Source organism: Rana temporaria, chromosome 11, assembly GCF_905171775.1.
Source record: "Rana temporaria chromosome 11, aRanTem1.1, whole genome shotgun sequence".
Taxonomy (NCBI): domain Eukaryota; kingdom Metazoa; phylum Chordata; class Amphibia; order Anura; family Ranidae; genus Rana; species Rana temporaria.
In genome coordinates, this window is record NC_053499.1 from 25,344,827 (window position 1) to 25,360,866 (window position 16,040).

A 16,040-nucleotide genomic window follows, 5' to 3' on the forward strand; every position below is an offset into this window, starting at 1 on the left:
TGCGCGTATATCAAGACCGCGCTCGTATATCAAAACATGCGAGTATATCAAACCATGCTCGTATATCAAAACATGCTCGTATATCAAGACCGCACTCGTATATCAAGACATGCTCGTATATCAAGACCGCGCTCGTATAAAGACATGCTCATATATCAAAACATGCGTGTATATCAAAGCATGCTCGTATATCAAGACCGCACTCGTATATCAAAACATGCTCGTATATCAAGACCGCGCTCGTATATCAAGACCGCACTCCTATATCAAAACATGCTCGTATATCAAGACATGCTCGTATATCAAGACCGCGCTCGTATATCAAAACATGCTCGTATATCAAGATCGCGCTCGTATATCAAGACCGCGCTCGTATATCAAACCATGCTCGTATATCAAGACCGCGCTCGTATATCAAGACATGCTCGTATATCAAGACCGCGCACGTATATCAAGACATGTTCGTATATCAAGACCGCGCTCGTATATCAAGACAGCGCTCAGTGCTCACCTCCAAATGTTTAAAGCAGTGGTCTCAAAGTACCGGCCCGCGGGCCATTTGCGGCCCGTAGACCAGTTATAAATGGCCCCCAGGCAGGGCAGAAGTGGGGGAGCAAAAAAAATATTTTTTTTTGTGAGCTGGCTCCATCTGGTGGTGATCCGTTGGTATTACAAGTTATTACCACCAGATGTGTGCTGGCGCCATCTGGTGGTGGCCGTTGGTATTACAAGTTAAGCATTACAAGTTAAACAGCAATTCTAATGTCATTTTTCACTATTTTCACTGCCATCTTCTTCCCTCTAATTAGAACCCCCAAACATTATATATATTTTTTATCCTAACACCTTAGAGAATAAAATGGCGATCGTTGCAATACTTTCTGTTACGCCGTATTTGCGCAGCGCTCTTACAAGCGTACTTTTTTTGGAAAAAAATACACTTTTTTTAATTAAAAAATAAGACAACAGTAAAGTTATCCCCATTTTTCTAAATATTATGAAAGATAATGTAACGCCGAGTAAATTCATCCCCAACATGTCACGCTTCAAAATTGCGCCCGCTTGTGGAATGCCGACAAACTTTTTTACCCCTTAAAATCTTCATAGGTGACGTTTAAAAAAATCTACAGGTTGCATGTTTTGAGTTACAGAGGAGTTACTTGTATATCAAAGCATGCTCGTATATCAAGACCGCGCTCGTATATCAAGACATGATCGTATATCAAAACATGCTCGTATAGCAAAACATGCTCGCATATCAAGACCGCGCTCGTATAGCAAAACATGCTCGTATATCAAGACCGTGCTCGTATATCAAAGCATGCTCGTATATCAAAACCGCGCTCGTATATCAAGACATGCTCGTATATCAAGACCGCGCTCGTATATCAAAACATGCTCGTATTTCAAGACCGCGCTCGTATATCAAACCACGCTCGTATATCAAGACCGCGCTCGTATATCAAGACATGATCGTATATCAAAACATGCTCGTATATCAAGACCGCGCTCGTATATCAAAACATGCTCGTATATCAAGACCGCGCTAGAATATCAAAACATGCTCGTATATCAAGACATGCTCGTATATCAAGACCGCGCTCGTATATCAAGACATGCGCGTATATCAAGACATGCTCGTATATCAAGACCGCGCTCGTATATCAAAACATGCTCGTATATCAAGACATGATCGTATATCAAAACATGCTCGTATAAAGACATGCTCATATATCAAAACATACGTGTATATCAAAGCATGCTCGTATATCAAGACCGCGCTCGTATATCAAGACCGCGCTCGTATATCAAAACATGCTCGTATATCAAAACATGCTCGTATATCAAGACCGCGCTAGTATATCAAAACATGCTCGTATATCAAGACATGCTCGTATATCAAGACTGCGCTCGTATATCAAGACATGCTCGTATATCAAGACCGCGCTCGTATATCAAGACATGCTCGTATATCAAGACCGCGCTCGTATATCAAACCATGCTCGCATATCAAGACCGCGCTCGCATATCAAGACCGCGCTCGTATATCAAAACATGCTCGTATATCAAGACCGCGCTCGTATATCAAGACATGCTCGTATATCAAAACATGCTCGTATATCAAGACCGCGCTCGTATATCAAGACCGCACTACTATATCAAAAATATGCTCGTATATCAAGACCGCGCTCGTATATCAAAACATGCTCGTATATCAAGATCGCGCTCGTATATCAAGACCGCGCTCGTATATCAAACCATGCTCGTATATCAAGACCGCGCGCGTATATCAAGACATGTTCGTATATCAAGACCGCGCTCGTATATCAAGACAGCGCTCAGTGCTCACCTCCAAATGTTAATAGCAGTGGTCTCAAAGTACCGGCCCGCGGGCCATTTGCGGCCCGTAGACCAGTTATAAATGGCCCCCAGGCAGGGCAGAAGTGGGGGAGCAAAAAAAATTTTTTTTTTTGTGAGCTGGCGCTATTTGGTGGTGAGCCGTTGGTATTACAAGTTATTACCACCAGATGTGAGCTGGCGCCATCTGGTGGTGGCCGTTGGTATTACAAGTTAAGCATTACAAGTTAAACAGCAATTCTAATGTCATTTTTCACTATTTTCAGTGCCATCTTCTTCCCTCTAATTAGAACCCCAAAACATTATATATATTTTTTATCCTAACACCTTAGAGAATAAAATGGCGATCGTTGCAATACTTTCTGTTACGCCGTATTTGCGCAGCGGTCTTACAAGCGTACTTTTTTTGGAAAAAAATACACTTTTTTTAATTAAAAAATAAGACAACAGTAAAGTTATCCCCATTTTTCTAAATATTATGAAAGATAATGTTACGCCGAGTAAATTCATCCCCAACATGTCACGCTTCAAAATTGCGCCCGCTTGTGGAATGCCGACAAACTTTTTTACCCCTTAAAATCTTCATAGACGACGTTTAAAAAAATCTACAGGTTCCATGTTTTGAGTTACAGAGGAGGTCTAGGGCTAGAATTATTGCTCTCGCTCTACCAATCGCGGCGATACCTCACATGTGTGGTTTGAACACCGTTTACATATGCGGGCGCTGCTCACGTATGTGTTCGCTTCTGCGCGCGAGCTCGTCGGGACGGGGTGCGTTTTCTGGCTCCTAACTTTTTTAGCTGGCTCCTAGATTCCAAGCAAATTTGTCAAACCCTGACTTACACCAGTGCTGGGGGTAATAATGCGCTCGCATACACCTGTACAAAACATGCTCGTATATCAAAGCATACTTGTATATCAAACCATACTTGTATATCAAAACATGCTCGTATATCAAGACATGATCGTATATCAAAACATGCTCGTATAGCAAAACATGATCGTATATCAAGACCGCGCTCGTATAGCAAAACATGCTCGTATATCAAGACCACGCTCGTATATCAAGACATGCTCGTATATCAAGACCGCGCTCGTATATCAAAACGCGCTCGTATAGCAAACCACGCTCGTATATCAAGACCGCGCTCGTATATCAAGACATGATCGGATATCAAAACATGCTCGTATATCAAAACATGCTCGTATTTCAAAACATGCTCGTATATCAAGACCGCGCTAGTATATCAAAACATGCTCGTATATCAAGACTGCGCTCGTATATCAAGACTGCGCTCGTATATCAAGACCGCGCTCGTATATCAAAACATGCTCGTATATCAAGACCGCGCTAGTATATCCAAACATGCTCGTATATCAAGACATGCTCGTATATCAAGACTGCGCTCGTATATCAAGACATGATCGTATATCAAAACATGCTCGTATATCAAGACCGCACTTGTATATCAAAACATGCTCGTATATCAAGACATGCTCGTATATCAAAACATGCTCGTATATCAAGACACGATCGTATATCAAAACATGCTCGTATATCAAGACCGCACTCGTATATCAAAACATGCTCATATATCAAGACCGCACTCGTATATCAAGACATGCTCGTATATCAAGACCGCGCTCGTATAAAGACATGCTCATATATCAAAACATACGTGTATATCAAAGCATGCTCGTATATCAAGACCGCGCTCGTATATCAAGACCGCACTCCTATATCAAAACATGCTCGTATATCAAGACATGCTCGTATATCAAGACCGCGCTCGTATATCAAAACATGCTCGTATATCAAGATCGCGCTCGTATATCAAGACCGCGCTCGTATATCAAACCATGCTCGTATATCAAGACCGCGCTCGTATATCAAGACATGCTCGTATATCAAGACCGCGCACGTATATCAAGACATGTTCGTATATCAAGACCGCGCTCGTATATCAAGACAGCGCTCAGTGCTCACCTCCAAATGTGTATAGCAGTGGTCTCAAAGTACCGGCCCGCGGGCCATTTGCGGCCCGTAGACCAGTTATAAATGGCCCCCAGGCAGGGCAGAAGTGGGGGAGCAAAAAAAATATTTTTTTTTTGTGAGCTGGCGCTATTTGGTGGTGGCCGTTGGTATTACAAGTTAAGCATTACAAGTTAAACAGCAATTCTAATGTCATTTTTCACTATTTTCACTGCCATCTTCTTCCCTCTAATTAGAACCCCCAAACATTATATATATTTTGTATCCTAACACCTTAGAGAATAAAATGGCGATCGTTGCAATACTTTCTGTTACGCCGTATTTGCGCAGCGGTCTTACAAGCGTACTTTTTTTGGAAAAAAATACACTTTTTTTAATTAAAAAATAAGACAACAGTAAAGTTATCCCCATTTTTCTAAATATTATGAAAGATAATGTTACGCCGAGTAAATTCATCCCCAACATGTCACGCTTCAAAATTGCGCCCGCTTGTGGAATGCCGACAAACTTTTTTACCCCTTAAAATCTTCATAGGCGACGTTTAAAAAAATCTACAGGTTGCATGTTTTGAGTTACAGAGGAGGTCTAGGGCTAGAATTATTGCTCTCGCTCTACCAATCGCGGCGATACCTCACATGTGTGGTTTGAACACCGTTTACATATGCGGGCGCTGCTCACGTATGTGTTCGCTTCTGCGCGCGAGCTCGTCGGGACGGGGTGCGTTTTCTGGCTCCTAACTTTTTTAGCTGGCTCCTAGATTCCAAGCAAATTTGTCAAACCCTGACTTACACCAGTGCTGGGGGTAATAATGCGCTCGCATACACCTGTACAAAACATGCTCGTATATCAAAGCATACTTGTATATCAAAGCATGCTCGTATATCAAGACCGCGCTCGTATATCAAAACATGCGCGTATATCAAAACATGCTTGTATATCAAAACATGCTCGTATATCAAGACATGCTCGTATATCAAAACATGCTCGTATAGCAAAACATGCTCGTATATCAAGACCGCGCTCGTATAGCAAAACATAGACCGCGCTCGTATATCAAAGCATGCTCGTATATCAAGACAGCTCTCGTATATTAAGACCACGCTCATATATCAAGACATGCTCGTATATCAAGACCGCGCTCGTATATCAAAACATGCTCGTATATCAAGACCGCGCTCGTATATCAAGACCGCGCTCGTATATCAAACCATTCTCGTATATCAAGACCACGCTCGTATATCAAGACATGATCGTATATCAAAACATGCTCGTATATCAAAGCATACTTGTATATCAAAACATGCTCGTATATCAAAACATGCTCGTATATCAAAGCATACTTGTATATCAAAACATGCTCGTATATCAAGACCGCGCTCCTATATCAAAACATGCTCGTATATCAAGACCGCGCTCATATATCAAGACCGCACTCGTATATCAAGACATGCTCGTATATCAAGTGGTCTCAAGACCGCGCTCGTATAAAGACATGCTCATATATCAAAACATACGTGTATATCAAAGCATGCTCGTATATCAAGACCGCGCTCGTATATCAAAACATGCTCGTATATCAAAACATGCTCGTATATCAAAACATGCTCGTATATCAAGACCGCGCTAGTATATCCAAACATGCTCGTATATCAAGACTGCGCTCGTATATCAAGACATGATCGTATATCAAAACATGCTCGTATATCAAGACCGCACTCGTATATCAAAACATGCTCGTATATCAAGACCGCGCTCGTATATCAAGACATGCGCGTATATCAAGACCGCGCTCGTATATCAAAACATGCGAGTATATCAAACCATGCTCGTATATCAAAACATGCTCGTATATCAAGACACGATCGTATATCAAAACATGCTCGTATATCAAGACCGCACTCGTATATCAAAACATGCTCATATATCAGGACCGCACTCGTATATCAAGACATGCTCGTATATCAAGACCGCGCTCGTATAAAGACATGCTCATATATCAAAACATACGTGTATATCAAAGCATGCTCGTATATCAAGACCGCGCTCGTATATCAAGACCGCACTCCTATATCAAAACATGCTCGTATATCAAGACATGCTCGTATATCAAGACCGCGCTCGTATATCAAAGCATGCTCGTATATCAAGACCACGCTCGTATATCAAGACATGCCCGTATATCAAAACATGCTCGTATATCAAGACCGCGCTCGTATATCAAAACATGCTCGTATATCAAAACCGCGCTCGTATATCAAGACAGCGCTCAGTGCTCACCTCCAAATGTGTATAGCAGTGGTCTCAAAGTACCGGCCCGCGGGCCATTTGCGGCCCGTAGACCAGTTATAAATGGCCCCCAGGCAGGGCAGAAGTGGGGGAGCAAAAAAAATATTTTTTTTTGTGAGCTGGCGCTATTTGGTGGTGAGCCGTTGGTATTACAAGTTATTACCACCAGATGTGTGCTGGCGCCATCTGGTGGTGGCCGTTGGTATTACAAGTTAAGCATTACAAGTTAAACAGCAATTCTAATGTCATTTTTCACTATTTTCACTGCCATCTTCTTCCCTCTAATTAGAACCCCCAAACATTATATATATTTTGTATCCTAACACCTTAGAGAATAAAATGGCGATCGTTGCAATACTTTCTGTTACGCCGTATTTGCGCAGCGCTCTTACAAGCGTACTTTTTTTGGAAAAAAATACACTTTTTTTAATTAAAAAATAAGACAACAGTAAAGTTATCCCCATTTTTCTAAATATTATGAAAGATAATGTAACGCCGAGTAAATTCATCCCAACATGTCACGCTTCAAAATTGCGCCCGCTTGTGGAATGCCGACAAACTTTTTTACCCCTTAAAATCTTCATAGGCGACGTTTAAAAAAATCTACAGGTTGCATGTTTTGAGTTACAGAGGAGGTCTAGTGCTAGAATTATTGCTCTCGCTCTACCAATCGCGGCGATACCTCACATGTGTGGTTTGAACACCGTTTACATATGCGGGCGCTGCTCACGTATGTGTTCGCTTCTGCGCGCGAGCTCGTCGGGACGGGGTGCGTTTTCTGGCTCCTAACTTTTTTAGCTGGCTCCTAGATTCCAAGCAAATTTGTCAAACCCTGACTTACACCAGTGCTGGGGGTAATAATGCGCTCGCATACACCTGTACAAAACATGCTCGTATATCAAAGCATACTTGTATATCAAAGCATACTTGTATATCAAGACCGCGCTCGTATATCAAGACATGATCGTATATCAAAACATGCTCGCATATCAAGACCGCGCTCGTATAGCAAAACATGCTCGTATATCAAGACCGTGCTCGTATATCAAAGCATGCTCGTATATCAAGACCGCGCTCGTATATCAAGACCACGCTCGTATATCAAGACATGCTCTTATATCAAGACCGCGCTCGTATATCAAGACATGCTCGTATATCAAGACCGCGCTCGTATATCAAGACCGCGCTCGTATATCAAGACATGATCGTATATCAAAACATGCTCGTATATCAAGACCGCGCTCGTATATCAAAACATGCTCGTATATCAAGACCGCGCTAGTATATCAAAACATGCTCGTATATCAAGACATGCTCGTATATCAAGACCGCGCTCGTATATCAAGACATGCGCGTATATCAAGACATGCTCGTATATCAAGACCGCGCTCGTATATCAAAACATGCGCGTATATCAAACCATGCTCGTATATCAAAACATGCTCGTATATCAAGACATGATCGTATATCAAAACATGCTCGTATATCAAGACCGCACTCGTATATCAAAACATGCTCATATATCAGGACCGCGCTCGTATATCAAGACCGCACTCGTATATCAAGACATGCTCGTATATCAAGACCGCGCTCGTATAAAGACATGCTCATATATCAAAACATACGTGTATATCAAAGCATGCTCGTATATCAAGACCGCGCTCGTATATCAAAACATGCTCGTATATCAAAACATGCTCGTATATCAAAACATGCTCGTATATCAAGACCGCGCTAGTATATCAAAACATGCTCGTATATCAAGACATGCTCGTATATCAAGACTGCGCTCGTATATCAAGACATGCTCGTATATCAAGACCGCGCTCGTATATCAAGACCGCGCTCGTATATCAAAACATGCTCGTATATCAAGACCGCGCTCGTATATCAAGACATGCTCGTATATCAAGACCGCGCTCGTATAACAAACCATGCTCGCATATCAAGACCGCGCTCGTATATCAAGACCGCGCTCGTATATCAAGACCGCGCTCGTATATCAAGACATGCTCGTATATCAAAACATGCTCGTATATCAAGACCGCGCTCGTATATCAAGACCGCACCCCTATATCAAAAATATGCTCGTATATCAAGACATGCTCGTATATCAAGACCGCGCTCGTATATCAAAACATGCTCGTATATCAAGATCGCGCTCGTATATCAAGACCGCGCTCGTATATCAAACCATGCTCGTATATCAAGACCGCGCGCGTATATCAAGACATGTTCGTATATCAAGACCGCGCTCGTATATCAAGACAGCGCTCAGTGCTAACCCCAAATGTTAATAGCAGTGGTCTCAAAGTACCGGCCCGCGGGCCATTTGCGGCCCGTAGACCAGTTATAAATGGCCCCCAGGCAGGGCAGAAGTGGGGGAGCAAAAAAAATTTTTTTTTTTGTGAGCTGGCGCTATTTGGTGGTGAGCCGTTGGTATTACAAGTTATTACCACCAGATGTGAGCTGGCGCCATCTGGTGGTGGCCGTTGGTATTACAAGTTAAGCATTACAAGTTAAACAGCAATTCTAATGTCATTTTTCACTATTTTCACTGCCATCTTCTTCCCTCTAATTAGAACCCCCAAACATTATATATATTTTGTATCCTAACACCTTAGAGAATAAAATGGCGATCGTTGCAATACTTTCTGTTACGCCGTATTTGCGCAGCGGTCTTACAAGCGTACTTTTTTTGGAAAAAAATACACTTTTTTTAATTAAAAAATAAGACAACAGTAAAGTTATCCCCATTTTTCTAAATATTATGAAAGATAATGTTACGCCGAGTAAATTCATCCCCAACATGTCACGCTTCAAAATTGCGCCCGCTTGTGGAATGCCGACAAACTTTTTTACCCCTTAAAATCTTCATAGGCGACGTTTAAAAAAATCTACAGGTTGCATGTTTTGAGTTACAGAGGAGGTCTAGGGCTAGAATTATTGCTCTCGCTCTACCAATCGCGGCGATACCTCACATGTGTGGTTTGAACACCGTTTACATATGCGGGCGCTGCTCACGTATGTGTTCGCTTCTGCGCGCGAGCTCGTCGGGACGGGGTGCGTTTTCTGGCTCCTAACTTTTTTAGCTGGCTCCTAGATTCCAAGCAAATTTGTCAAACCCTGACTTACACCAGTGCTGGGGGTAATAATGCGCTCGCATACTCCTGTACAAAACATGCTCGTATATCAAAGCATACTTGTATATCAAAGCATGCTCGTATATCAAGACCGCGCTCGTATATCAAAACATGCGCGGATATCAAAACATGCTCGTATATCAAAACATGCTCGTATATCAAGACATGATCGTATATCAAAACATGCTCGTATATCAAGACCGCACTCGTATATCAAAACATGCTCATATATCAGGACCGCGCTCGTATATCAAGACCGCACTCGTATATCAAGACATGCTCGTATATCAAGACCGCGCTCGTATAAAGACATGCTCATATATCAAAACATACGTGTATATCAAAGCATGCTCGTATATCAAGACCGCGCTCGTATATCAAAACATGCTCGTATATCAAAACATGCTCGTATATCAAAACATGCTCGTATATCAAGACCGCGCTAGTATATCAAAACATGTTCGTATATCAAGACATGCTCGTATATCAAGACTGCGCTCGTATATCAAGACATGCTCGTATATCAAGACCGCGCTCGTATATCAAGACCGCGCTCGTATATCAAAACATGCTCGTATATCAAGACCGCGCTCGTATATCAAGACATGCTCGTATATCAAGACCGCGCTCGTACATCAAACCATGCTCGCATATCAAGACCGCGCTCGTATATCAAGACCGCGCTCGTATATCAAAACATGCTCGTATATCAAGACCGCGCTCGTATATAAAGACATGCTCGTATATCAAAACATGCTCGTATATCAAGACCGCGCTCGTATATCAAGACCGCACCCCTATATCAAAAATATGCTCGTATATCAAGACATGCTCGTATATCAAGACCGCGCTCGTATATCAAAACATGCTCGTATATCAAGACCGCGCTCGTATATCAAAACATGCTCGTATATCAAGACCGCGCTCGTATATCAAGACATGCTCGTATATCAAGACCGCGCTCGTATATCAAACCATGCTCGCATATCAAGACCGCGCTCGTATATCAAGACCGCGCTCGTATATCAAAACATGCTCGTATATCAAGACCGCGCTCGTATATAAAGACATGCTCGTATATCAAAACATGCTCGTATATCAAGACCGCGCTCGTATATCAAGACCGCACCCCTATATCAAAAATATGCTCGTATATCAAGACATGCTCGTATATCAAGACCGCGCTCGTATATCAAAACATGCTCGTATATCAAGATCGCGCTCGTATATCAAGACCGCGCTCGTATATCAAACCATGCTCGTATATCAAGACCGCGCGCGTATATCAAGACATGTTCGTATATCAAGACCGCGCTCGTATATCAAGACAGCGCTCAGTGCTCACCTCCAAATGTGTATAGCAGTGGTCTCAAAGTACCGGCCCGCGGGCCATTTGCGGCCCGTAGACCAGTTATAAATGGCCCCCAGGCAGGGCAGAAGTGGGGGAGCAAAAAAAATTTTTTTTTTTGTGAGCTGGCGCTATTTGGTGGTGAGCCGTTGGTATTACAAGTTATTACCACCAGATGTGAGCTGGCGCCATCTGGTGGTGGCCGTTGGTATTACAAGTTAAGCATTACAAGTTAAACAGCAATTCTAATGTCATTTTTCACTATTTTCACTGCCATCTTCTTCCCTCTAATTAGAACCCCCAAACATTATATATATTTTGTATCCTAACACCTTAGAGAATAAAATGGCGATCGTTGCAATACTTTCTGTTACGCCGTATTTGCGCAGCGGTCTTACAAGCGTACTTTTTTTGGAAAAAAATACACTTTTTTTAATTAAAAAATAAGACAACAGTAAAGTTATCCCCATTTTTCGAAATATTATGAAAGATAATGTTACGCCGAGTAAATTCATCCCCAACATGTCACGCTTCAAAATTGCGCCCGCTTGTGGAATGCCGACAAACTTTTTTACCCCTTAAAATCTTCATAGGCGACGTTTAAAAAACTCTACAGGTTGCATGTTTTGAGTTACAGAGGAGGTCTAGGGCTAGAATTATTGCTCTCGCTCTACCAATCGCGGCGATACCTCACATGTGTGGTTTGAACACCGTTTACATATGCGGGCGCTGCTCACGTATGTGTTCGCTTCTGCGCGCGAGCTCGTCGGGACGGGGTGCGTTTTCTGGCTCCTAACTTTTTTAGCTGGCTCCTAGATTCCAAGCAAATTTGTCAAACCCTGACTTACACCAGTGCTGGGGGTAATAATGCGCTCGCTGACACCAGTACTGTTGTTTTTGAAGTTTGAAAGTTTGCATGCGGCCCCCCATGGCATATGAAAACTTGTCTTGTGGCCCTCAGGTAATTTGAGTTTGAGACCCCTGCTCTAATGTCATCTTGATACCCCCTTTTTTTCGTTGTTGATAGGTCTGGACATTTTGGAATACAGGGCATCACTCACCAAATTGGTATGCCCCACACACGTTTTCCGTGCCAGCTGACATTTGTAGCATATACAAGTTTATCAACCAGATTTATTTAGGGTAACTCATTTCACCTGTTTGCTTCCCCCCCCCCCCCCCCCCGCAGTGTCACCTCTGTGGTCTGTTCACCATTTATTAGGTTTATCTTTACTTAATTTCTTGTACATCTATTTACAAATCGATAGGGGTGTGTCTTCCCCTAGTGAACCACCACAGAAGTGATACTTATGTGTCTGGACTGTCTGAGTTTCATTGTTGTATGTTTGTCATCGTTTTTTGTTTGTTTGTCTGACATTAGCTATACCGCCTATGCGGCAGCATACTGTTCTATTTAATAGCTCTGCCACATTTTCTATTTCTATTTTGATTAGTTTTATCATGCTTTGTAGTAAATCAATAATTAATAAATTATAATATTTTTTTGCACACCCTGAGTGTCCCTATTTTGCCAACAGTAGCCTCTTACCTAGGGACAGCCTTTGTTCCTATAGGGCTGTCATCTAGGTTTCTCTATATTTATTCACTTTGGGATGTCCCACTGGTGCTTAAGCTCCTTACTGGATGGTTAGGATCTCCATATAAGACATCATTAGCACCTGGCTGCCACACAACCTTAGAGCAGTTAAAACCGCTGTGTTTTTTTTTTTTTGGAATCTGCAAGATAAAGCCATAGGGGATTATGTATGAAAGGAAAATCCACTTTGCACTACAAGTGCACTTGAAAGTGCACTTAACGTGCACTTTTAAGTGCAGTCGCTGTAGATCTGAATGGGGCATGCATGGAAAATAAAAAAAACTTTTTTCGCTAGCACATGATTGGATGATAAAATCAGCAGAGCTTCCCCTCAGATCTACAGCAACTGCACTTACAAGTGCACTTGTAGTGCAAAGTGGATTTTCCTTTAGTAAATCAACCCCATAGTGTGTTGGTATGCATCCCATACTAGCACATTATGTGAAACTTGCCTCAGGACCAAGCCTTCCAGTGACGAGCTGTTACCGCTGAAAGGACTACCTTCTTCACCTGATTTTCCTTTCGGGTTCGCGAACTCCGGCTGTGTGACTGGATGGAGCCGTGATAACGTCCCTCCCGCAGGAGCCGCCATTTATGGAAAAGGACTCTGAAGGAGCGGTTTGGGTGGCTGTACCTTCAAAGTGCATGCGCTGGCAACGTTGCCTGCATTAACAGTAACTATCTCGGTACATGTTTAGGAGATATTTAAAGTACCTATAGGTAAGCCTTATTATAGGTTTACCTATAGATACAAATTATGCATGGGAGTTTACTCCACTTTAATCCCCACAGGTTCCCCGGTGACTCAGCATCTCGCACAAAACTTGTATGGAGCAAGAGGAAAACAAAACAAAAATCCTATAGCAGTGATGGCGAACCTTGGCACCCCAGATGTTTTGGAACTACATTTCCCATGATGCTCATGCACTCTCCAGTGTAGTTGAGCATCATGGGAAACATAGTTCCAAAACATCTGGGGTGCCAAGGTTCACCATCACTGTCCTATAGTGTAGTATGGAAAATGCATTTATTAAAAGATTAACACCCACATAGTATGTATATAGACTAACAAATATATCAGAAGCCACCGGCAGGCGTGATGATGTCATGGACCAAAAAGAGATGGCGCGGCAATAAACAGTTATCAGAGGTCCAAACCCTTCCCCCTTAATCCAAGCCTAAACAAAAACCTGTCCATCCCTCAAGTTGGTTTATAAGCCCAGAGTTGGGCTTTAACATCAGCTATATAAAACCAACTTCTTCTTTTCCCAGAATATACAGCCTAAGTAGAATAAACAAAACTGTTAATGATTGCCTACATTGACACAAAGTCAACACTTAGGTACACATTGCCATCTCTAACCATATGCTGTCTGGCAGGTGACATATGCAATGATATATGACTCACCTGTGCAAAAGTGTGTGATGTGCGAACTGTAAATGACCACCAGGCTTCACCTTCTCTATTATGTGTAGCGCCCTGCTCCTGTTGAGTAGGCGCTATTTTGTAAATTTAGTTATCTGAGCTGTAGTTTAGCTCAGATTTACATGTCAAATTATGGGTCTCTGTTCCAGCTCGTCTGTGTTGCGCATCTTCCACCTGACTGTGGGTGTCGCTCTGACTAGGGGTCAAGGTTGGAATTGCAATGGGCTGGGTGTATTGGGTGCCTCTTGCCCAGAAACAACTCAGCGGCGTGGTCCCCGCCGCTGTGCATTCTGGGGAGGGGTACTTAAGGGACAGGGCCTTTCCGATCCTGACCTGATGGCCCTCCTGGCCTCAGGGATGTATTGGCAATCTTTTGGTCTCGGGGGCTGCTGGCCCGAGGCACCGCTATTAAAAGTAGGCCCAGATGTTTCTGTGGCCTACTGGTCCAGGGATGGTCCTGTGCTGTCTTCTCTGCAGGAAGGAGCCGAATAATTGAGGATTCAATTAGAGGACGCATCCTGGCCAATTTACCTTACAGTGCGGCTGGTTTGGCTGAAAGATCCTGGCACCGTGAGCTGTGTAATCTCTTTTGGAACTTTGCAAAGTGTTTGTTTAGTTACATGATCCTGTGGCAGAGGACCGTGTAACGACTCAACAGTATTCATCAAGTCTGTGGCAGAGACTGTTGAGCGAGCTTCGCTCCGGCTGCTAGGTCAGTGAGAGAGGCCTATCCGGTGGTCGCTGAATCCAGTTTGGAACAGTTTGTCCTCTGGATCCAAGATTATACACGCAATCCGCAAAGCAAGGTACCTGAATCTTCCCTAACCCTCTGTCCCTCTAAAGGAACTTGTTTAATAAAACGTTTGAAGAAAAGGAAACCAAGTGTTGGTGTGGAGTGTTTGTAACTCTTCAAGAAGGACCCCTAGGACAAACACGGTGAACAGTAAGGTAACGGCAGGCCCAAATCTAAACCAGCAGCTCCTACGGGGTTAGTGCTACATATGAAAGAGCCAAACTGGTGAAACCCAATAAGGAATAACGAGGTGAGGTGGTCTCCAAGCACAGACTGGAGGCTGGAGCAGAGTTTTTGTTCGATTATGCACCTCTGAGCCGTTTATAGGCTAATAGGTAGATTCACAGAAAGTTACACCGGCGTATCAGTAGATACGCCGTCGTAACTCTGAATCTACGCCGTCGCAAATTTAAGCGTATTCTGGAAACCAGATACGCTTAAATTAGGCTAAGATACGAGCGGCGTAAGTCTCCTACGCCGGCGTATCTTAGGGTGCATATTTACGCTGGCCGCTAGGTGGCGCTGCCGTTGAGTTTGGCGTAGAATATGTAAATGTCTAGATACGCCGATTCAGAAACGTACGTGCGCGCGGCGCATTTTTTTACGTTGTTTACGTACGACTTTTTCCGGCGTTAAGTTAGTCGAACAAATAGCTGGCCTAGTCAATGTTAAGTATGGCCATCGTTCCCGCATCGAAATTTGAAAATGTTATGTTGTTTGCGTAAGTCGTCTGTGAATGGGGCTGGATGGAATTTACGTTCACGTCGAAACCAATACGTCCTTGCGGTGTACTTTGGAGCAATGCACACTGGGATATGTACACGGACGGCGCATGCGCCATTCGTAAAAAACTTTTACGTTGGATCATCAATCATTTACATAAAACACGCCCCCCTCATCCTCATTTAAATTAGGCGTGCTTACGCCAGCTCCATTTACGCTACGCCGCCGTAACTTAGGAGGCAAGTGCTTTGTGAATACAGCACTTGCCTTTCTGACTTACGGCGGCGTAGCGTAAATACGATACGATACGCTACGCCGCCTGAAAGATGCGCCGCCCTACCTGAATCTAGCCACAAATAGTATGTTTGTAGTG